The sequence below is a fragment of the Rhinolophus sinicus genome, chromosome 9, assembly GCF_057876585.1.
Source record: "Rhinolophus sinicus isolate RSI-liver-muscle chromosome 9, RSI-T2T, whole genome shotgun sequence".
NCBI classification, from domain to species: Eukaryota; Metazoa; Chordata; class Mammalia; order Chiroptera; family Rhinolophidae; genus Rhinolophus; species Rhinolophus sinicus.
In genome coordinates this window covers 26,442,205-26,463,229 of record NC_142509.1, presented here as the reverse complement: position 1 = coordinate 26,463,229, position 21,025 = coordinate 26,442,205, and the positions used below count along the sequence as shown (strand labels likewise).

Genomic DNA, 21,025 nt, shown 5'->3' with positions numbered 1-21,025 from the left:
ATAGGTCTACCAGGCTGATGAGACCAAGGGCATGGCCTAGGTCTCCCAGAGGGACACTGAGCTGAGGCAGTGAGCACAGCCCTCACCTCATCAGTCTTATCAATAACCGTATGACGTCTTTAGGATGTCAGAGGAGCCCTCACTACATGGTGTAGGGGAAAGAGACTGAGCCTTGGCTCCATGACCTGAGTCTCAGTTTCCTCATCTGTAAAGTGGGAGGATAAGGGGCTGTGTATCAGTTACCTACTGCTGTGTAACAAGCCACCCCAAAGTGGTAGTGGCTTAAAACAACATACTACATTATTTAGCTCACTTCTTTGGGGGCTAGCTTGGCTATGGGTTTGCTCTGCATCTGTGGTCAGCTGGTCATGGCTGGATGGGCGAGGATGTCCTCACTCATTTCTGGTGGTTGGTGGCGGCTGGTTGGGTGGATGAGGTGCTGATGGGCCATGGGACTTTTATCATCCAGCGGGCTAGCTTCTTTCTACGCTTCTTCACATCATGGCTGGGATCCAAGTACAGCAAGAGAGAGCAAGAGCCACACACATTTTAAAAATCTTTGCAAGTGTCACATTTGCTCATGTCCCATTTGCCAAGCTCAGAGTGGAGGGCAACTCCACAGGGCACGGCTAGATGAAGGAGAATAATTTGTGGCCATTTTTACAATCTACCTCAGTGTTCCTGGTAGAGATTTTGGGAAGCACAAAGGAAAAATGACAGTGTTCTAAGTAGTAATCAAGGTAATAAAAATCATGTATTGGCACATCGTAGCACCATCATATTGGCACAATATTGAGTTATTGGCTCAAAACATGGTGAATAAACAAACACTCCCCATGTTCCAGGTGAGGGAACTGTGATTCAGAGAGGTCGATAATTTATCTAGAGTCACACAGCTAATTACTGAAACAGCTGGACTCCAAACCCAGGGCTGTCTGATTCCAAAGCTCACGTTCATAGCTGTTCCTTCTGCTGCCTTCCCTGCACATGTGACTCCGTTCAAACATTAATAGGGGCTATTAGGAGCCTCGACCTGGTTACAAGCCCATCCCATCGTGAAGCTCTGGTTCATTTGAAAGAAGCCACTGACTATTCTTGTTTTCTGTAATCCTGGGTTGAGTGCAGTCAAGCCTGGCACAAAGTAGAAACTGGAAAGCATTTGTTTGAATAAAAGATATTGCCACCTCGTCCCACAAGAATTTACGCATGCATGCAGATACGAGGGAGAGCTGCTTAGCTCCCACATTGCAAATAGTTCCTTCCTGCTACTAACAATTCTGGTGGCAAGAATGTCTGTGTTTCAGAGCATATGTTCTCCCAGCTCAGCTTTCCTTTTGGGAAAAGCCATTTTCTCACCTCTCAGAAAAGGAGGTGATGCTTCCTTGGGGAGAGAACAGATGATTAAACACCTACCGTTAACGCTTCTGCAAGCGTCCAGGGGGGCTACGATCAAAACCTGTAAAGGCAAAGGGAACAAATTCTAAGCCGCGTGTCCCCGAGGGCCCAGGCCTTGGTGTATTCATGGATTCTTGGTTCTGCAGGACATGAAGATGTCCTTGAGGTCCCACGCTGGACCATGGGGGCTTGTCCGATTGGTGTCTTTACTCTTGTTTATATCTGAATGTTTCCATAAATAAAAATAAAACACCAAGAACTGAGCAATTTGGGCACAGGGAGGTGGGGAGTAGAGAGTGCAGGCTCTGAGGTCAGAAACACCATGTTGAGTCTTGATTCTGCAAGACACAGCTATGTCATCTCCAGTTCCTTCTCCTCCCGAAGAAAACTGTTTCCTGTTCTGTGAAAAGGGCCTGATAATAGGCCCTATCTCCTAGGATTGCTGTGAAGATGAAATGAGATCTTTCCTGTAAAGCACCTCGCTGAGTAAGGCTCCATATGTCTGAGCCAGGGTGCCTCAATCTCGCTACTATTGACATTTGGGGTCTAACACTTCCTTATGGTGGGGTAGGATGGAAGCTGTCCTGTGCATCGTAGGATATTTAACAGTATTCCCTGCCTTCTACCCACTAGATGCCAGTAGCCCCTTCCTAGTTGTGACAACCAAAAATGTCTCTGGGTGAAGAGAGCAAATGGCCCCCAGTTGAGAACCACTGATCTAAGGCTGTATTGTTGTTATTAACAATAATTCCCTTTTCGTGTGAGGCCGAGGCATCTTATTTGTGAGGGAAGCACTGGCCAGCTTGGAGTGTAGGCGGCAAAAGCAGTTACAAGGTTTATTACCTCAATAACGCGATGTATGTGGATGAGCGAGCACATTGTGCGCCGAGATTCATGTTTAAATGTTGAAAAATCTTCATAGGAGCATTGTCTGGAAATGCTTCCAGCTGAGGTTCTGCTGAGCACCTCAAATGTGACCTTGGGCTTCGGGTCTTGATATAACACCCTGAATTTATAGAATTCCTTCTTCCCCTTCAAAAAAGATATATTTTTTTTAATTTCAAACAATTGAATGCATTTTGCAGAAAAATTACAAAATACAGAACAGGAAATGTAAAAAGGAAACTCACCCATAACTCGAATTCTGTCACTCAGAGATAATTTCTATTACTGTGTGTGCGTGCGTGTGTGTGTGTGTGTGTGTGTGTGTGTGTGTTTTATAAAAATGGGACATACTGTTTTCTGACCTGCTTTTTTCAGCTAACAGCTCATCTGGAACATCTTTACATATCATTAAGCAACAAATATTTTCCCACAAAATTATTTTATTTTGTCTTGCTAAAGCACCTTCTGTGGCTCCCAGTGGCCTGGGAATAGTCTAGGGGAAAAGGTTGAGGCCATGCTTCATGGCTCACTGTCCTTTACGTGTGTTACCTGGACACGTGGAGGCCCGAGACCACAGACCTCATAAAGGGAGAGGGAGAAGCGTTCTGGGAAGTTAATTTTACCTCCAGGATGAGGTGCAGGCATTTTTGTCTGCTGTCCATTCTCTCCAGTGCCTGGCTTCAGAGTATCTTCTGGTTGCATCCCTCACTGATAGCATTCTTTCCAGTTACTGCACTGGAATATATTTACCCATCTCCTCTTGTTGTTTCCATTAGGGCCGTTTCCATAGCAAACAGTGGTGTGATCAATATACTGTATTTGCGAATTTGTGGACTCTGTATTTGCGAATTCACCTGCTCGTCAAAATTTATTTGTAACCCCGAAGGCAATCCTCGCCGTGCTTTTGTAGTCATTCCTGGGCACGTGTAGGTGCAAAGTGGTGAACAACCTGAGTAGCCCAATGTGCACATTGCTGGCTGAGCAGAAACAGGGGAGGCTCTGCCTTCTTGTCTCAGCTCGCATCCTGTACGCAGGTGTCCTTTCACCGTTTTTAGTATTTGGGTGCTTTTCTGGCATGATTTTACTGTTTAAAATGGTCCCCAAGTATAGTGCTGAAGTGCTGTCTAATGTTTCTAAGCACAAAAAGGCTACGATATATCCTATGGAGAAAATACTTTGGGTAGGTTTCATTCAGGCATGAGTTACAGTGCTAGTGGCCATGAGTTCAATGTTAATGAATCAAATATATATATTTACATATAAGTGTGTGTATGTATATATATATATGTATATATACATAAACTTATATTTACATAAACATATATACAGAAATTTATATATATATACATAAATATATATATATATATATTATATATATACACACACTTATATGTAAATGTATGCACACATATATAAATCAACAATGGACAGAAGGTGCCCAAAAAATGTATATGCATTTTAAGATCACGTCTCTTAAAATGAGTATACATTTTTTGGGCACCCCCACTATATATTAAATAAGGTGTCTTTAAACAGAAACATACATAAAACAAGGTTATATACTGATTAGTTGATGAACTGTGGCTTGCAGGAACCTAACCCTGTGTTTCCCCTAGGAGCAATGATTCAACATTCGCTAATTCAGTGGTTGTGGTGACTTTATAGAATATAATAACTACAGCGAATAATGAGAATTGACTATATCTTTGCATGTGACCATGATTATTGCCTTGGAATAAATTTCTGAGAATGGAATTATTGAGCCCAAGTAGAATACCTCTTCTAAGGTGGTTTGAGTTTGTATCAATTAGCTTTTGCAGTGTAAGAAATCTCAGTTTCCTCCCCTGTAACATGGGGATTAAAGAAGCCATATTACTTTTCATCAGCTGAAGCACGAAGTTTCCTAGAGTCAGTGCCTGGCAAGTTGGTAATGCCAGGCCTGGTGATCAGTAAGTGCTTACTAAGTACCTGCTCCATTATCGTATTTATTCATATTAAGCCTCTGTGGCAGGTGCTCTCACAAACATAATCTCAGGTTAGTATCATTTCTTCCTACTGAAGAGATGAGGAAACTGAGGCCCAGAGAGTTCAACCTCTCTGGGAGTTCAACATCTCCCAGAGCCAGGAAGTAGCAGGGCCAGTTGTTACCCCATGACTCCTAGCATCAGCTCAATCCATTGTGGCAATCATGCATTGACTCAGACCCCAGTATGTTCCAGGCCTTGAGCCAAGTGTGCAGCCTGCACTTTCTCATGGAGGCTCCCACACCACCATGGGGGGGTGTCAGGCAAGGCTAAGTAGGGAGCAGGGACTTTCATTCCTACCAGGTGGTCTTGAGGCTCTCTCCCCATTGCTGTCAGTGGAGCCCATAGGAGGAGTCTGGATTTCCACCCCCACTGGACAGAAATGATGTGATCCTGTCTGCCTCCTCTAGTGTGGTGTCAGAGGAGGCATAATGGACAGTCAGGACTTTCCCTACTGTCTGAAAATACCTTCCTCTGTGTCAGAGGAGGACGCACGGGGACACTAATGATTGACGGCTGAAGCAAAAATTATAACAGTGTCTGATATGGTTCTAAATGTATATAGAGGAAATTTTAAGATGATTATATTACAAACGAGGGCAAATGCACATAAAAGGAGATAAGCGCTCTACACTGCACTTGAACTGGTAAAATAATGATACCAGTAGGCTGTGAATATATCTATAGATATGTAGATATAGATATAGATATAGATAGACTTATCTATATCTATAATGTAATACTTAGAGCAACCACTAAAAAGCCATATAAAGAGATACACTCAAAAACACTATAGATAAATCAAAATGGAATTTAAAAAAATGTTCAAGTAATCCACAGGAAGGCAGGAAAAAGAAGACAGAGAAATGAAAAACAGAACAAGCACAAAGACAAAACAAAATGACAGAGTTAAGCTCTAACATATCAACAATTATCGTAAATGTAAGAGGTATAAATATATCAATTAAAAGAGATTGGCAGAGCAGATTAAAAATCATGAACCAACTATATGTAATCTATAGGAAACTCGCTTAAAATATGCTGACATAGTCAGGATGAAAGTAAAAGGATGGAAAAAGATATATCATGCAAACATTAAAAGAATGCAGGAGTGCCTATGTTAATGTTAGATAACATATACTTCAGAGCAAAGAAACTTACCAGAGGGAGACATTCTATAATGATAAAAGGGCAATCCACCAAGAAGACCTAACAATCCTAAATGTGTATACACCAAACAGCAGAGCTGCAGAATATATGAGACAAAAACTGAAAGAACTGAAAAGGAGATATAGACAAATCCATTATTATCGTTTAAAATTTTAATACTCCTCTCTCAACAACTGTAAGAACAACTTGACAGAAAATCAGCAACAAAACCATCAAACAAAGGATCTGATCGACATTTATAGAACATTCTGTTGAACAACAGAAGACACATTCTTTTCAAATGCCCACAGAACCAAGATAGATTATATCCTGGACCATAAAACAAGTTTCAACAAATTTGAAACAATTAAAATCATGCAGAGTGTTTTCTCACCCAATAGAGTCAAATTAGAAATCAATAACAGAAAGATAACAAGATAATCTCCAAATACTTGGAAAGTAAATAACACATAAATAATTCATGAGTCAAAGAGGAAGACTCAAGGGAAATTTAAAAGTATATAAAACTGAATGAAAGTGATAATGCAACGTAACAAAATTGGTGGCGCACAGCTAAAGCAGTGCTGAGAGGGAAATTTATAGCACTAAATGCATATGTCGTTAGAAAGGAAGAAAAGTCTCATATCAATAATCTAAGCTCCCACTTCAAGGACCTAGAACAAGAAGAGCAGAATAAACCCAAAGCAAACAGAAGGAAGGAAATAATAAAGATAAAAGCACAAATCAGTGAAACTGAAAATAGGGAAACAATAAAGAAAAATCAATGAAACAAAGAGCAGTTCTTTGAAAAGATCAGTAAGACTGACAAATCTCTAAGATAGACCAAAAAAAAGAAAAAAAGACACAAATCACAAATATCAGGAATGAAACAGGAGTTATTACAACAGACCCTGCAGACATCAAAAGGTAAGAAAATTCTACAAACAAATATACATACATAAATTTGGCAAAAAATGAAATGGACCAATTCCTGAGAGAACACAAACTACCATAATTCACCCAATATAGACTAGATCACTCGAATAGCAATGTAACTATTAAGGAAATTGAATTTTCAATTTAACAGCTCACAAATAAGAAATCTCTAGATCCAAATGGTTTCACTGGAGAAGCCTACCAAACATTTAAAGAATTAAATGTAATCTACACAATCTCTTCCAATATAAGAGGAGGAAACATGTCCCAACTCATTTTATTAAGCCAGGGTTACTTTGATATCAAAACCAGACAAAGACAGTAAAAAAGAGAAACTACAGACCAGCACCCCTCATTAGTTTAGAAACAAAAATGCTTAACAATACATTAAAATAGAATTCAGCAATATATAAAAAGAATTGTATACCATGACCAAGTGGGGTTTATGCCAATGAATCAAAGGTGGCTCAATATTCAAAAACATTTTCTCTGTGAAAGACTCTGTTATAAGGATGAAAAAACAAACTACAGACTGGGAGAAAATATTTGCAAACCACATATCTTACTTACAAAGAACTAATATAAAGAATATATTTTAAAAAAACTCTCAAAACTGAACATGACAAAACAAATAGTCCAATTAAAAAATGGGCAAAAGACATAAAGAGACATATGAATGGCAAATAAGCATACAAAAAGATTTTCAACATCATTAATCATCAGGGAAATATAAATTAAAACCACAGTGAGATGTCACTATATACCTATCAGAATGGCTAAAATAAAAAATAATGATGCACAGAAACTGGATCACGACTAGCTTGCTGATGGGTGGCAATGTAAAAATGATACAGTCACTGGACAATAGTTCGGCAGTTCCTTAAAATACTAAACATACAGCTACCAGATGACCCGGCGATCGTACTCCTGGGCATTTTTTACAGAGAAGTGAAGACTTACACATATCTTCACACAAAAACCTGTACGTGAACGTTTATAATGTTTCTAGCAGCTTTATTCATAATAAACTGCTCCAAACTGGAATCAACCCAGGTGTCCTTCAACGGGTGATTGGTTAAACAAATTGTGGTACAGGCATGGCTTAGAATACTACTCAGCAATAATAAGGAACAGACTAGACTATTCAGATATGCAACAACCTGGAAACATCTCTAGATTTATACTAAATGAGAAAAGCCAGTCCCAACAGGTTGCATACTATATGATTTCATTTGTCATTCTTGAAATGACAAAATTATAGAAATTGACAACAGATGAGTGGTTGCCAAGGATTAAGAAAGGGGTTGGGACAGATGGGAAGTGGCTCTCAAGGGTGTGGCTCTAAAAGGGCAATGTGGGAAGTCCTCGTGGTGATGGAAATGTTCTGTATCTTGACTGTATCAATGTGAATATCCGGGTTGTTATATTGTACTATAGTTTTGCAAGATGTTACCACTGGGTAAAAGGCACATGTGATCACTTTGTACTATTTCTACACCTGCACGTGAATCTACAACTATCTCAAAATAAAAAATTTAATTGAAAATAAAACGAGACCTCCCTCTGTAGCCAGCCAATCATTTCTAGCTTTTATTTTGCAGAAAGCAGCACTCAAAGCAATGAGAATCAAGATTTATCAATGTAGGGTGAATTTTAATATTCTCTGTATCTTGTCCTGTTACTCAGTTAGGGGTCTTGCCTACTGAGATTACTCTAAGGGCTTTTAGTTTCTCATGTATTTATTAGTATTTGTTAATGCTTCCATAGGTAATTCACTCAGCTTCCAGGTTGCCCTGGCAACCTAAGATTAATGTCCCCATTTGCTACTAAGAGAAACTAGAAAAATGATTTGCTCAGGAGCCTACGAATGCAGGTCCCACAATTCTTTCTTCTTCATACATGAGTGATTTGGAATCACGCTTATTTTTCCTGATCGCTAAATTCCTCTTCACCTAGCATCTATCTTAGGCGACTTCAGAAATCACCACATTTGAGAGCAGGAAAAGACTCTCAAATAGGGCCAGCTTGGACAGAGCCAAGGTTTCTCTAGGGACCCCAAAGCGGTTGCCGTGGGTTCAAGAACAACAAGTTGTTGGAGGTTTTCTCCCAGCAAAGGGTTATGCAATTTTCCTGCTGCTTCTGGGAGTAGCAGCTCTCCGCTGACCACATTTGGTGCAAGTGTAGTGCAGTAGCATTGCTTCTGGCTTTAGATACTTCCTTTGTAAGAATCACCTCCCTCAACCCAGGGATATAACTAGGAACTGAAACGGGCAGCTGGAAGGCAAAGAAAGGCCTTGGAAATCTTTCTTTCTCAACGTATTCCGTGGCCGCTCTATGGTAGTATCATTGCGGGGAATTGGTGCCATGGAAAATTTTACTTCTAATCTCATCATTTAAAGAACCGGGGGAAGGGAATCAACATGTTTTAAACTGTAAACACTTACTTTGTGCTGGGCACTGTGCTGGATGCTTTGCCATGTGTTAATTCACTGAATCTAAACTCGAATCTTCAAAACCACTCCCTGAAGTAAGCATTTGCATGAACCCCACTATATACTTGAGGGGAGTAGGGCTCAGAGAGAGGAAGTGACTTGCCTAAGGTCGCACAACTAGTAAGTAGTAGAGCCTGAATTTAGAGCCACGTCTCTTAGAATCCAAAGTCTACATTTTTTTCTATTCTGTCATCCTGCCGTAAAGGCAATTTAATGTAATGACTAACTGGCTAAGAGTGCAGACTCTGCAAGTAGAGGAATTTGGGTTCTATCATTAGCTCCCCCTGGTTCAAACTGTGTGACCTATGGCAAGTAATTTAACTTCTCATTTTGTTCACCTTTATAGGTAGGGATTAAAAATTATTTAGGGAGCCATAATATTGCGGAGGGGATTTCAGGAGAGTTTGCATTTAAAGAACTCAGATAGCACCTGGCATATATAAGCAATGGAAAATGTTAGCCATAATTCCATCTCAGAGCACTTTCTCAACCTTCCTTTTCCCCACACCACTTACCTGCTATCAATGCCCTTGTGTCACTAAAGATAGGAATCAATAACAGCCCATCATATTTGTTCATCATCAAATGCCTGGCATCGGACTAGATGCTTTACTATCTTCATCTCATTTTAACTGTAGTGAGTGGCAAAGTCTGGCTCTGGAAAGGCTGTGCAGTCCCTCCTGGAAGCAGTGGCTGCTTGAAGGCAAAATGAAATGCATCTCTCCATATTGCGGCCCAGCAGTACCAGCAACAGGTACATTTGCTGAAGGCACCCTGCTAAGTGCATTACTAACTGTGAGCTCATGGAATCCTTCAGGGAGTGGATGCTACTACAGTATCCCTATTCTACTAATAAAGACACTGAGACTTAGAGAAGATGTATTGCGGTGACAGCTGTTTTGGTTCAGGTGGACATTGATTTACATAACACACATTTCTGAGGCTGATGCTTAAAATGAAAAATTTCCCCCTGTGAATTGCAAAGATGCCTTGCTTTTACTCCTCAGTAGGTCTGCTTTGTTAATTCAGTTTCTCAGGCCCAGTTTTTCCAAATCTTGGTATTTCAGAGCTTGGTATTTCAGAAAGGGACTCTGGCTATTATTAACAGGAAAACTTCACGCTAAAGACCAGGAAATTCAGGCATACAGAGGTTAAGGGAACTGTCCCCGCGACACAGTCTGACAACAGCAGAGATGAGACTCGATTCCGGTGCTCTGACTTTCAGGCCTGGGCCATCCAGTTATTAAGCAAACGGGTGAGGGACTTTGGCCAGGAAAAGAAAGGGAGGGACAATGTATCCTTCATTTCCTCACCTGCGAAATGGGGTCAAGACGGGCCCTTCTGCTTGTGGTTGGGATTACGTGGGTGTAGCCCAGCCCAGTACTGGGAATCTGACAATGGAAAGTGGGGGAAGGGCCAGAGCATCAGGAGTCCCCAGAAGTGGTAGTGGGTGGGTTTGATGGGAGCAGAGGCGGAGCTTCGGGAGCCAGAGGCGGGGATTCGAGAACTCGGGGCGGGGCTTGGAATTGCAGGCATTTATATGGAAGTGGGCGGGGCTTGCGATGCGGCGAATGGGGTTGCTGGTCTGTGGGCGTGGCTTCTAGAAGTTGTGGCGGGGTTTTGTGGTGTTGATAGGCCAGTTCTGAAGCAATGGGAGGGGAACCGGGCTGAGGGAGCCGGGAGTCTGACTGAGGGCTTGGATAGGTAATGGGCGGGGCTCAGAGGAGCTGATGTTCCGGTTTTAAGGGGCTCTGGGGTAACCTTTGAGGAGCCGGGGATGAGGCTCTGCAGAGTCAAGCAGGTCAGTGGGCGGAGCTCAAAGAATACCGCTCAGCGTCTGAGGGGCAGTGTGCGTGGGCGTGGCACTCGGGCCACTCCGATGACTAGTGGGCGGTACGTGCGTCTGAGCACTGCCTTCCTCCGCGGCCCACCTGCATTCCTCTGCGCGACCAGACGGGGGAAGCGTGGAACCTAGGGTGGGAAGCGGGCTTCCCCTGCCGGAAGTGGGCGTGGCGCGCTGCAGCCTGGAGATACTGGTTGGGCGCAGCGCGGCGCGGGGGCGGGGCCTGCGTGCGACAGCGGGGGCGGGGGCGGCTGCCCGCGCCCCTCCCCCGCGCAGCCCTCAGTGCCAGGCGGGAGGCGACAGCGGTTGGAGGCTTCGCCGGGCTTTGCAGCGGGGACTTCGGCGGCGGCGGCGGCGCCTCAGGCACCTCGGCCCTGGTGAGCAGCGCGCGCCCGGTGGGGTCTCTCAGGAGCGCGCCGGACGGGCGGACCTGTCCTCTCAGCATGTGCGGGCGCTGGCTGACAGGAGCCGGCGGGGCGTGGGGCAGGGCCGGGTGGAGGGGAGTGGGCTGCGGTGGGCGCGCGGGGCGCGGGTCTTTGGGCCGGGGACCCACCCTGGCCAGTGTGCAAGGGGTTGTGGCCGGGGCTGCTGCGGAGGCTCGGGGCCTGGTGGAGAGTTGGAGTTGGGGACAGAACGGCTTGGCACGGAGATAGTGAACCCAGGTCCCTGTGGGGAGGAGGCTGTCTAGGGGAGGCTTTTAGGTGTCCGAATCCTCCTGGCCGGGTGAGGAGCCGCGGGCCGAGTGGGGACAGGGCTACCCGAGAGGGTTTTTAGGGGTCAGGGACCCGTTTGGTTGGGTGGGGTCTTGGGTGGGCAGGGCTGCTCGAGGCTAGGGCGCAGAGCTTCGGGGCGCTGGGGCTGGGGGCGGGGTTTGAGCGCTCCTAGGGAGCGAGTGGGTGGGGGTAGGTAGAAGCCGGGTTCACGTGGGGCCGGGGCGCGCTGGGTCCTGTTGGGGGGATTGGGGGTGGTGGTGAGGGTGGGTCTCTCGTCCAGGGGTTGCCTGGCTTTGCGTGCGAGGCCAGCTCTGGGCCCTGCAAATCTGGGTTGGGGGTCGGTGGGGAAGGGCGGGGCACGGCCAGAGCTTGAGTGCTGTGGATGGGGGAGGTTTGGGAAGTGGATGAGCCCAGCGGTGGGAGCCGAGGGCTGGGACTGGCGGGGGGTTGGGAGAGGAAGAATGAAGCAGGAATGCTACAGGGTCGGGGGCCTGGAGCGTCGGAGTGAACTGGGTGATTCAGAGACGTGCTCCCCTCCTCGCGGAGCAGCTGGCGAGGGACGCAGTGAAAAGGAGCGAGGTGCAGGTGGGGCGCCGCTGCGCCTAAATGACTGAGGATGAGGTCAGATGTTGAGGGTGGAAATGCAGGAACCCAGCTCAGCTCTCCCGCCCGTCCCCACAGGCGCACACACACCAGCTCTCCGTCTCTCCAGCGATTTGAATGTGTTGGGGGAAGTGGCAGGCTGCGGGAGAGCGGAGAAGAAAGGGGCTTCCTCTTGGAGAGAGGCGCTGGCCCTGCCGTCCTTTTTTGGGAGTGTTCAAAGGGTTTTGATCGCTGGAAAAGGAAACGCAGGCTTTACTGCATAGTGGTTTAGAATCACATCCTATATTTGGCCTTAATGTAGGCTGCCCTTGTTTTGTGGTGTCTGAAGCCCTTGCTCTACATGTTGCAAACGTGGGATTCAGTGTGAGAAGCAAATTGCAAGTTGCTCGTCTCCCTCAGGATAGTAAGATACAAAGGGTTTTCTTACCTATAAGACATTTTAAAAGAATTGAATAGAGTGCATGTTTTTAAACTAGTCCTGTGTGGGGACTATGTTTACTTTTGGAAATAGTTATCACAAAATATTAGGCCCTCTTGCCGTGGCCTTCCTGCCTGGGGATTGCAGTTTAAACTATACTTGTCGGGCTCTTAGTCACACTATATAATAATGCATTTCATTGTCCTTATCTGGCAGAACTCTCCTGACACCAGGGCCTGCTAGAATAGACAGAAACATGATTAACTATAAGTAGTTGCTTTGTACCGTCTGTTCAGTTGTGAAGGCAAATAGATATCTGTTTATATTACTTTCTGCATTCCCTGTAAAACTGAAGAAATGGGAAAAACCTACTTTGGACTTGATTCTGTATATTTCAGAAAACTAATTTAAGGAAACTAAATTTTTTGGCTTGGAGGTACATCTCAGAGTCGCAATGGTTGGATATGAATGAAGCCTGATAGTAATTTGGGTCTGAGAGGTCACATAAATAAATCGGAGGAAAAAAGTCTGAACTGGAAATTGTGTTGCATGTTAGGTCTTGAAGTACAATGTGGGTTTTTTTTGTTTGTTTTTGTTTTTTATGGTAGGCGATAGTCATGTGTACTGAGGATTGAACAAAGATTGGTGTAAAGGTCAGGTACATACTTCTTGACAAATCCGGAACGTGCCTTGTATTTGTTTTTGATTATTTGTGGGAGGTACATTAAAGCCTGATGAATTTTAATAAGACACATACCAATCAGATACCATTGCACACAGTGTTAAATTTTTCATGATCATTTGTTACTTTGCCGGCACATTGTGCTAATCAGCATTTATGTCTATTACTTTATATATAGTTTAGGATTAGATTTAGGGTTGAGAAATAGACCTTTTTAAACACTGTTGGATTTTTTTCTAAGTTTTATGCTTAATGCATCTGTCACTTTTGGGATCCCCGCCAACCATGAGGGGGAGAGTCACTGTAAAGTCTGTGAAATGGACTGTTTAAAAGGATAAATTATCCATTCTTAGTTATGTAACTGGGAATGTGGCAATTCAATTCTTTATGAAGACAAATTATTTCTTAATACTTTGATTTGTCACAAACTGATATTCTACAAACATTATTTACTGGGCTGTTTTATCTTTGACTTGAGCTGTTTTACCTTTGACTTCTTTTTCAGAGGTGGAACAGTAATAAATGTGGGTGCCACTTTCATATTCAGGGTCAAATCCATGTCTGGCTTCCAGTTGATGAGTTTCCTGTGTTACTCTGAGTTATGAACTCTTTTCTGACACTTGCATGTCTTTTTAAACTTAAGATGCCTTTTCTGTATTAAAACATGGAAATCCTCATGAATATTTCAGTATGACCTAGTACCTAGAATGTTAAGTAATAGAATCTCTCTGGGTTTTCATTGCCCTAGTTCAGATCCTTTAAAGTGAGTGAACAAGATTCTAGACTCCTTTTTGAGACCTTATTTTGTATTTCAGTAGTGCATAATGTATTTGTCTTATAATCGCTTTATTGAGATATAATTCACATACCATACAGTTCATCCATTTAAAGTACACAATTCAGTGGTTTTAGTATATTCGCAGAGTTGTGCAGTCATCACCACAATTTTAGAATATTTCCATCAGCCCAGGAAAAAACCTCAGACCCATTAGCACCCCCCCACCCCCCAATTCTCCTCCCTCCCCTGCCCTAGGCAACCGCTCATCTACTTTTTGTCTCTGGATTTGCTTATTTTGGACATTTCGTATAAATGGAATCATACAATATGGAGTCTTTTGTGTCTGTCTTTTAATAAGTATAATGTCTTCAAGGTTTATCTGTGTTATAGCATGTACAACTTTTTTTTTTTTATGATCGAATAATATTCCCTTGTATGGATATACCATGTTTTGTGTTTGTTTGTTTGTTTGTTTTTTTATCCGTTCATCAGTTGAGGGACATTGGGTGTTTTCCCTTTTTGGCCATTATAAGTAATGCTGCTGTGAACATTCGTGTACGTTTCTGTGTGGGCATATGTTTTCATTTCTCTTGGGAATTGCTGGGACATGTTGATAACACTGTGTTTAACTGTTAGAGGAACTGCCAGACTGTTTGCTAAAGCAGCTACACCATTTTATAATCTCACCAGCAGTGTGTAAATGTTTCAATTTTTTCACATCCTCACCAACACTTACTATTCTCTGACTTTTTGATTTTGGTCATCCTAGCTGGTGTGAAGTGGTGTTTCATTGTGGTGTAGATTTGCGTTTCCCTAATGGCAAATGGTGTCCAGTATCTTACGTGATTAGTGGACAGTTATATTTTCTTTGGAGATATGCCTATTCAGATGCTTTGCCCATTTTAAAATTGTGTCATCTTTTTATTGTTAAGTTATGAGTTTCTTAGGTATTCTAGATACAAGTGCCTTATCAGGTATATAATTTGCAAAAATTTTCTCCCATTCTTTGAGTTGTCTTTTCACTTCCTTTTTTTTTTTAAATTGAGGTATAATTGACATACATTTCTTTTCACTTTCTTGATTGTGTCCTTTGAAGCACAAGTTTTTAATTTGGGTGACGTCCAATTTATGCCTAATGGAGTCGGGATTGAGAATAATGGAGTTAGAAATTATTCAGACCTTAAATCATATTCTCATCAATATTTTGGTTGTATAAATTGAAAGCCAAAGGTGAAAGGGTCAGGGAAAGATTTGAATTAGTTCTAGATCAGAAAGAGTTCATCAGGGAACAATGTCATTCTGCTGTTTAAATTCCTGGTGGTCTCCCACCTCGTTGCCTAGGGTTAAAGTTCAGACTTCTGAATGTGGTCACAGATCGAGGTGTGTCTGATTTCAGCCCTGTCTCACGCTTCCCCCCCCCCCACTGCCACTCCGTGAAACATCCTCTCCTTCAGACCTTCTTGTGATGCACTTAGGACTCCACCCTTTTCCCTTTACCAAATCCCACTTGTCCTTTGGGATCCTCTGTGAAACCTTCCTCGTTATTGTAGGCAGACATTGGCTCTGCCCTCATGCATTGTACGTTCATCACTACTGTCTGCTGCAAGGAACTGGACCTGAACTTGAGCTCACAGTCTGAAAGGCACCTTCCCTTAGAAGGGGGACTGTGAGAGAGAAATTCACATGGAAGGGGCAGAACAGATTCTCTATTCTCTTGCTCACAGCTTGGTCTCCAGTGCCTACTGGATATTTGCTGAATGAATGATTATTGAAGTTAAATGGAAAGATCCCGAGGTCATTGGCTTTCTCTGATTATTATTCACAGCTTTGTTGTCTGTGATACAATAACATGAAGTACAGGAGTGATTCCCGTCTGTCTTTCTCGCATCTAAGTCCAGCTCTTACCAAAAAATTGCTCAGATTGTAAAACTGAGTGTTTGAAACATTTTCCTGAGGGTAGAATATTCGTGTCCAGGTTCTTTCCCCCTAATGAACAGTAATGACTGACTCGCGGCTTTCTCAGCAGGGCAGATGGCGAGGGAGCGCATTTACTTGGGTACGATTTAGCCACACCAAATGCAATAGGCCGGTCCTGATGGCATGGAGTGGTCAGTACTGAAACTACCCCTCAGCAGGCAGGTCTCATGCAGGGTGTAAACTGGGGGAAAGGGTGCATTGCACACTTTCTTCCTTTTCTTTCTTCTGTTCATGCTCTCTTGCTTCTCTCTTAGACCATCTGACCCAAGTAGTAGTCTTTAGCTCTATTTTGTATTCTCATGTTCACTTTTACTACTTTCATTTAAAATGGTTAGTGTCTTCCAGAGAATTAGGAAAAACTAATTGGCCGTTTGGGTTACATTTTCTGCACTGAGTTCACTGAAGTGGTTGAATTGTGGCAAGGTAGTCAAGAAGAGAAGAAAAATACCTTATATAGTTTCTTGCTTTAAGGGAGTTTTGTATTTAGAGAAACTGAGACAATGAAGGGTGCAAGCCTTTAGAGCAGGGGTGTCCAAACTTTTTCAACATTTTTCACCAAGGGCCATATGCGGTAAAATACACCAACAGCCGGGCCACTCACTCGAGGTGAAGTACGTATTGCCTCACCTGGTTTATTTAAGTAAACTAAATTTATTTTTGGAATTTGCTGCGGGCCAATTAACAATGGATTGCGGGCCGCAGTTGGCCCGTGGGCCGCAGTTTGGACACCCCTGCTCTAGAGCCAGACTGAGCTGGGTTTCACTGTTGGCTCCGTTTCTTAGTAACTGATTTCGCCAATGACCTCACCCCCCTGAACCTCAGTTTCCTCTTCTGTGGTATGACATGTTAATGACTACCTTGTTGGGTTATTGTCAAGGTTAAATGAGAAAAAGTGTGTAAAGTGCCTAATAATGAGTAGCACTGAATATATTTGTCTTCCTGTGCTCTTCACTCTTAAATGTCTGTTAGTGAATGGAATTGCGGAGAATCAAATAGAGTAAGTTTAATGCAGTTTATTTTTGGTGATGAGCTATTAATGTATGGATTCCCACTCCCACCTCAGCATTTTAGACTTTGAATCAGGTTGAATCACTAAAGAGGAAAGAAAATGTCTAATTTTAGCACAGGAAGGTGGTGAAAATGAATTAGAAATGTCTGTTCAGACAAGTTTCTCTTATTCAGCCTTTATGTTTATGTTTAGTCTGTCTGTCTGTCTATTTTAAGGAAAAAGGTTTAGTTCCTGGCAAATGATTCATCTCTTTACGGTTTGAAAGGAGATTGCACCGCAGTGCGTGAGACGCTCCTCTGGCGTAACGTGAGTGGCGGGCAGCGTTGTAATGAAGTGTGGCCCTCTGTGTGGGAGCAGAGCCGCAGGAGTTTCATGGGCTGTTACATTAGGCCTGTCATTTGAATCTTACGTTAATAACAAAAGCAGTTCCTCCTGTTTGCCACAAGAAAGAGAAATTAAATCAAATTAATGTACAGGTTAGAGTGAGAGAGAGAAACTGGAATATAACTAGGAGAAGGAGGCTTATATTACGTATGACTGAAGGCAGTCATTTCACAATACTACACATTTATTTTTTTTCTCCTTTGGTCATGCACTTATCTACACTTCTTTATAAAAAATTATGACTGATGGATCCTGTTTAGCACCAGTATCTAAACCACCTTTAAAAAATAGGTATCATTTTCGGGGGACTTGGGAGATGATTCCTCAGGTGCAGGGTCCTCGTTCTTGACTGCATGTGAGGAGCAGCTGTGGACCTTTATAAATGCAGCTTCCTGGGCTCAGGCTCCCGGTGACTGTGAATCACAGACCCAGTGGGAAGTACCTCGCTGGTCTGTCTGTTCCTCATCTTACAGATGTGGGGCCAGTGCTCACAGGAGCTTCGGAGACTTGCCCAAGATCAGGAACGTCACTTGTTCCTTCCCTCCTCCCCCAGCTGAGCGGTGTGAACTTGTGTTAACAGTTGGTAGTGAGCATTTGTAGTATAGTGTGGAATTTTAGAATTTGATTGACAGTGTGACCCTGATGTTGGCTTTCCCTTTTTAATTCTTGCCCCAGTGCAGCCGTTCTCTCTTAACACGTTGCGTACGGATCACGAGAATCTTCACGAGGAATTTAAACCCCGCCGTACGCAACGTGTTAACCCTCTGCCATGGTCTTTTGCCAGATCTACAAACTGAGCCTTGCAGCTCATCTCTTCAGTTCATCATCACAATTGGTAGGTAGTACCAACGTTTATTTGTGTTTTTCTCACTTTTTCAGATTGCACATGTATTATTAAGCTTGGTCCAGATTTTCAGCAAGGATTTTTAGATGCATTTTTGGGAAACTTGGAAATATAGAAAACCTTCGGTAAACTTGATTTCCTAGTTTTAATGGAAAGTTCCTTGATAGTATTTTATTGATCCCCTTTTATTTCCTCCATCTTATAATCTGGCCATTAGTACGCAGTGGTTGTTAAGGACTTACCTCTAAATGTTTCAAAGACCAATAATTAATATCTCAAAGGTGCCCTTGCATTCTGTCTTGCCAAAATCATTGGCAGCATTAGGTCATCTGCATATGCAAATGCTAAGTTTGACAGAAACAACACAAGTCCAGTACTGAACTACATAGGTTGTAACTGGCATAATGAAAACCGTTTAGGATGAGCAGAAGTTGGTCATTGTTCACAGTGCAGTCATTCTGTGCCTGGGAATCTGGGCACATGGCAGTTTGGTGTAAGAGCCTTTTGGCCCCATTGCGGAATCCGATGTGTGTCCACATGTTCTGACAACTGCTGTGGGGTTTTCATCCTGGATGAACAAAGCTGTAGGTTTTCAGTTTCGTGAAAGGCCATAAACACACTTGGGAAAGGAAGTGTGTTGGGAGAATGAAATCTCTTGGGGTGGGGGGTGTATTTTCCACTCTTGACATTGTAGGGGTTCTTGACAAAATTCATAAGCACCTCCTCCTTAGGACAAATGTTTAATCACCATTATTTACTTACTTGACATGAAAGATACTTAAATTCCTTTTCATAATGGTCAAGCATTCTTTTCTAGTTAAAGATTCTAATTCCTTTCATTCTTAGGAACTTAAAGAATTGAGGCTGATTTATTAATATAAAAACTCAAATGCTGCCTGAGTGGTGACTGAGAAACACATATAAACTTGAGCTATCATCTCCCTTAAGCAGAAGAATTTATTAGGAGACTAGTCACTTTACAAGCTAAATGGTGAATTAATTTTGCGGTTAGTAGTGTCTTTAGCTTAATATTGTCACTCTCGTTTTTTTTGGCAGGCAAGAGAGAGGCTGGAGCCAGTGAGCGCTGGCCCCAGCTCTTTAGGGGTGATATTTAATAAGATGCATGTTGTCTTTTAGAACTGGAGTAACCATCCCTTAGGGTCTCTCTCTTATGTGGTCCACTGTAGCTTTACAGTGCTACTATAGGAAAAGATAAGTTGAAAGTTGTGTGGGGTTTTTTGTTTTGTTTTTTTAAGCCTAAGACTTCCAGTTTGATCTTATGCAGGGTATCTTGCATGCATTGGGCTGAGTTACACTGTCAAGTGGAGCAAATGATGCATCTTACCTGCAAAGGATCCTTGTGGACCCTCTGGTTCTCTAAGAAGGAATGGTTGAGAGCCCAGATGCACTTCCCGTTTGGGGGCAGTGTGTGCATTCACCCCCGCCCAGGACTGGGTTGTGTTCCAAAGTCTAACGCAGTTATTTGGAACTCAGATGGCCTTTTTTGGTGTAGATTCAATATTACAAGTGGTGGGTAAGTTCCCAGCCTAGACTGAAGAAATCTGCTTAATTCACAGCACAGCTTTGGAAACTGTGAATGGTGATAATGGGAATCTGGATCTTGGGACCTGGGAGTCATGTGAAACAGAAGGAAGGAACTACCGTGTTTCCCTGAAAAGAAGACCTAACTGGAAAAGAAGCCCTCGCATGATCTTTCAGGAGGACATCCCCTGAACAGGAGCCCGAATGCGTCTTTTGGAGTAAAACTTAATATAAGACCCGGTCTTATTTTCGGGGAAACACGGTATGTGTCACCCCCCGAGTGCCTGCCCACAAGCTGTGTGGTACCCAGTGACCTCAGGCCACAGCAGCCCTCCAAGTGCTTCATCTTGCTTCTCTCTTAATTTGAAGCTTCTACTTCCCAGATTAATTTGATCTTTAAATAGTATTAATAGTAGCAAAGCAAGTGGTTCAAATGTATTTCCACTAATGTGTTCCTGGATGACCACAGTTATTACTAAACTATCACTGTTACTCACTCTTAGGACAGCTGTGGGCCTTATTTATATTATTTTACTCATGTCCCTTAACCCTGTAGAGGTACAGTATTGATTGTTTTAAAAAAGGAGGCTCATCGATAGATTGTCTCTCTGAAATGTTGGCGTTCAGTCACGGTGACAGTGTTTGCAGGGGAAAGCTGAGCGGAGGCCTGTGGGGTCTGCAGAGCCCATGTAAAGCGGCCGGCTCTGACACCTGGAATCAGGAGGAAGCCTGCCTGTTTTGAAAGAGTCTTCCTATTACCTCAAAAACCATCAATCTGCTCCACTTCCCCCCCCCCCAATACTCATCATCGCTTTTTTTCTCTTTCTGTGTGGGAACCAAGGCTTAAAAGGGTCTTAGGTTTGAGCCAAGTGGCTGGGTTTCTGTGACCTTTGAGAAGTGGGTCGGGGCAGGGTAATGTTGTAATTTGGGGCCGCTGGTGCTGGCCAGAGCGAGGTGCTGATCTCCATCCGTATTTCTCTTCCCTTATGAACTCGTGCCAAAAAGCCCCTTCTTTCCACAAACAAGGGGAAATAATCGAGCACTCCTTTCTGTCATTGCCTCTTTGAAGGGTTTGGACTCCCCGGTTTCCAAGAACTCTTCTCATGCCAACAACTTATGAAGCTAAGTGGAATAAGGATTAGGTTGGGACCTGGTTTTTCAGGTGCAATTTAAAAAAGTCTTCGCTTAGTGTTCATGGCAGGCTTCATGGTGAGATCTCCTTATAAAATGTGCAGTCGTTTTAAAAGTACATGACAAGCTTCCCCTAGCCCGTAAGTGCTGAATTGTTGGTGCTGAATTCTGTGTGGGACTGAGCTCTGCAGGAGGTAAGAGGACACGGGGGCTGGAGAGT

General features: G+C 43.2%; 1 protein-coding gene across 2 annotated transcripts in view; it reads left to right on the top strand.

Moving 5' to 3' along the window:
- Window positions 1-10,938: 10,938 nt before the first annotated feature.
- Window positions 10,939-21,025, top strand: part of CORO1C (coronin 1C) — a 72,522-nt gene continuing 62,435 nt past the window's right edge. Inside the window, exons 1-2 of one of the 2 annotated variants that reach the window (XM_074321108.2) lie at window positions 11,011-11,101; window positions 19,710-19,936. The gene's annotated coding sequence lies outside the window, so the exon portion shown is untranslated. Of the gene's footprint in view, window positions 11,102-19,709; window positions 19,937-21,025 lie in introns of both variants that reach the window. The other variant, XM_074321109.2, reaches the window with a different exon arrangement.